Consider the following 3,671-nt stretch of genomic DNA (forward strand, 5'->3'; position numbering starts at 1 on the left):
TAGGTTAGCGGGTTGTAAATGGGTTATATGCAAACAGGCCGTTAACAGGCTTTCCATGGGCCAACTCGCCACCTTTTGACCAAGTCAAATGGGCCGGCCTTTTCACAGGAATGGGCCTCTGTTGGGCCGTGCCACGTGTCGACGTATCATAGGCGCCTTGGGTCCAATGAGTGGATAACATCTATCCCAATGGTGAGCCAACACGTGTTTCCTCCAGCCAATGATGATTTTACACGAGGAAAATCCCCATTGGTCGGGGCTGTTAACGGGTTATCGGATCCAAAACCGGACCCGATAGCTTAACGGTTGTCGGATTTCGGGTTCCGGCAGACCCTTGAGGTTCGAACTCTGGGGTGTGCGCGGAGATTCAACCCTCTGCCTGCCTGTTCCTCGCCGAATCGCTAGGATCTAAACTACCAAACAGAACAACACAAGAGACACAAGATTTATACTGGTTCAGGCCACCATTGTTGTGTAATACCCTACTCCAGTGTGTGGTGTGGTGGATTGCCTCTTGGGCTGATGAGGAACAATACAAGGAAGAACAGCCTCGCGAGTGTCTGTTCTTGGCTGGTGCTACTTGGTTCTGGCTCGTGGATTCTCGATGCCCGATCTCTAGTTGTCTCTACCCCGGGGGTGGCTAGTCCTATTTATAGGCAAAGGCCCTGGGCCTCTTCCCAAATATTGAGCGGGAAGGGCGCCAACAATTGGCCATTTTGAAGTGAAACAGCGGGTACACTTATCCTGACTAAAGTCGGTCCTCGCCTGTCAAAGGCTCTAGTGGTGACGCCTGCTTGGGCTCCACAATGACTTCCTTCCGGCCGTTGGGCTGGTCTTGGTCTTGTTGCACCGAAACGGATGCCTTTGCTTGATGCGCTTGCCTGCGCTTGCTCCCTTTGCACCAAAGAGGAAAGGAGGACACTGCGCGGGTTGGCGCCCGACTGGCGCCCTTGGTCATCATGGCTTGCATCATGGGCACCTCGCGAGGTACCCCGCCTTGAACTCTCCGCCTCCTCGTGAGCCAGCCTGATGAGGCCGTGCCTGAGGAAGCTCCTTGTCATCCACCCCGCGAGGCTTGGCCCCTCGCGAGGGTCTTGAGCTTGTGTCGATGAAGATGGGTTGTGGTGGGCCTCCTTTGAGCCATGCCGCAGGCCGCAGGCAGGCAAGTCTGGGGACCCCCGTTCCCAGAATGCCGACAGTAGCCCCCGGGCCCACAGCGCGCCCGGACTTGGCCGAGCAGAGAGGCGAAAGGGCAACTGCGAAGCGTCACGGGCCCTAACAGCATGTGGCCTTGAGCGCCGCGTGGCGGTTGATTGGACGTGGGCGCCTCCGCTTCCCCACGATGCCTCGGTAACCGCACGGATTCGACAAGTCCATGCATGCAAAGCGGGTCATGATTACCTGTGATCGTGGAGGTCGACGGTCGGCCTTCGCCGGCTATAAGTACGGAACAGCGCGCGTCCTTCCAATCTATCCCCTCTTGCTTCTCCTCCTTCCTGGGCCTTGCTCCGTCTTGCTGCAATGGCTCCGATCCGCCAATTCTCCGCGGAAGAGAAGGGAAAAGCTCCCCAAGAGGACCCTGACCCGCTTCCACCGAAGAAATGGCTCGCCCTCCGGCATCGGGGTGAGGGCTCCCGCCAGGAAGTGCTGAGGCCCTGGTGTGAGCGGCCACCACCAGGGTTCCCACTTCCCTTGTATGCCCACATCGAAGGCTCTGAAGGAGTCGACGGTGAACGCCACGAGCGGCGCCGCCGATGACGCCGGCGGGTTACAAAGGTGTGCGTCTTCCCCCCTAGAGTCCACGCCGAAGGATCCTCCCGAGAGTTCGTGCTTCACGCTGCCACGCCTCCTAAGTCCTGGATTCGTCTCCCCCCTTTCTTCGCCTCTGTCATCCAGCAGGGGGAAACCCTGGGGCTTTGGCTGCAGCACGCCGGCTGCGGCACCCTTGCGACCGGGGCAGAGATTGCGGTCGTTGCCCCTGGCGAGGTCTTCATGACTCGAGGCTGGGGCGAGGTCGCCCGGATCTGCAGGACAAGGGGAGCCCTCGCGATCCACCTAGAGTACGATGGTGCTTCGGTGGTGTCCTTCAAGGTCTTCGATGCGGAGGGTCGCCGGCTGGAGTGCTGCCCCGGGAGAGGCGATCGGGGCCCTGCTGTGGCGAGACAGAGGCCAGCCAACCGCTCCCTTGGCTGCTCCTCGGGCGATGGGGGCACCGGAGGATCCAGTGACTCCGCCGAGCTCTTCGTGACTCCGGAGACGAGCGACGACAGCTACGAGCCCCCGAGCCTGCGCCGCTCCCGAAGCAGGGCGGGCTCGTCAGGCCGTCGCCGCCCCTGATCTGGATGGGGTTGGCGCCGGTGCCGGGCGGCCCACTGTTGATGATGGCGTCTGCCGCGATGGCCCTTGTAGTTAGGACTCCTTAGGATCCGCGTCTTTTGTTCCTGCGAGGGGCCAAGAATATACCCCACGGGGGCTTGTAAGATGTTTGTAGCTCCGTTTGTTAATATGATCCTTATTGCGAAGCAGTGCGAGATGCTTATTCCGTTTTAGCTTAGTTTCCTCCTTTCAGACCTCGTGAGGGCTTGATGCTTTGCGCCAAGAGGTCCTAGTCCCAAGGCGGCTTCAGCTGTCGCTGGTATGCCAGGTCGTGATGCCGTGGTCAAGGCCAGGAGGTGAGCGGCCCGAGGTCCGGTAAGAGCCCCTGAGTTGCGATGCTTAGGAGGTCCCCCTTAGCGCTCAAGCAGCCATCATTCAGTGAGAAAGGAGAGCGACGTTGCTAACACGGGATTGCACTTGGTGCGGGGACGGTGCTGCGATAACCAGTGTTTCTGGAGAGTGACTTATCTCGAGGGTCAGAAAACGCTTCCTGGTGCGGCGCTAGATCCGTGCCTTGGCCGATGAGGGGTTATTTGGCGAGGTCCTCGCGTGTTCCTCCCTTCTCGCCTTTGCTCCCCTTTCTGCTCTACGTCCTTGGGTCCCGGCTCTCGAGCTGGTCCCAGTCGTCACTGGCATGCCAGGTCGTGATGCCATGGACAAGACCAGAGGGTGAGGGCTGGAGAGCCGGTAGGAGCCCTGAGTCGCGATGCTCAGGCACCCCCCTTTAACGTGCAAGTGAGTTGCGTGAACGAGAGCGAAGAAAGCACCGTGAGGGCCTCGCCTGGCGATGCTCTTTGGAGGGACCCTGCAGGTTCATCACAAAAGGAACGAGAGTTCGTCGTGGCAATCGACAGTTAGCCGTTAGTTGCTTCGGAGAGGCGACGAGGCACGAAAGGCCTGGCGAGGCGTATTAGGGCTCCCATGAGCCTGCACGGGACCCACGGGGCCCTACCTCAAGGTGGGTTGCGCCTGGCTCTGGGTCCTATCTTGGAGTGTGTTCCTGCAAATTTGGCCAGATGCCGGTGCTCTATGTCTTCGGGTCCCAGCTCTCGAGCTGGTCTCAGCCGTCGCTGGCATGCCAGGTCGCGATGCCATGGACAAAACCAGAGGGTGAGGGCCGGAGAGCCGGTAGGAGCCCTGAGTCGCGATGCTCAGGCACCCCCCTTTAACGCGCAAGCTGGGTTAGATGTCGAAACTCTACGTCCTTGGGTCCCGGCTCTTGAGCTGGTCTTAGTCGTCGCTGGCATGCCAGGTCACGATGCCATGGACAAGACCAGAGGGTGAGGGCTGTAGAG

This window comes from Triticum dicoccoides, chromosome 7B (assembly GCF_002162155.2).
Source record: "Triticum dicoccoides isolate Atlit2015 ecotype Zavitan chromosome 7B, WEW_v2.0, whole genome shotgun sequence".
Lineage (NCBI taxonomy): Eukaryota > Viridiplantae > Streptophyta > Magnoliopsida > Poales > Poaceae > Triticum > Triticum dicoccoides.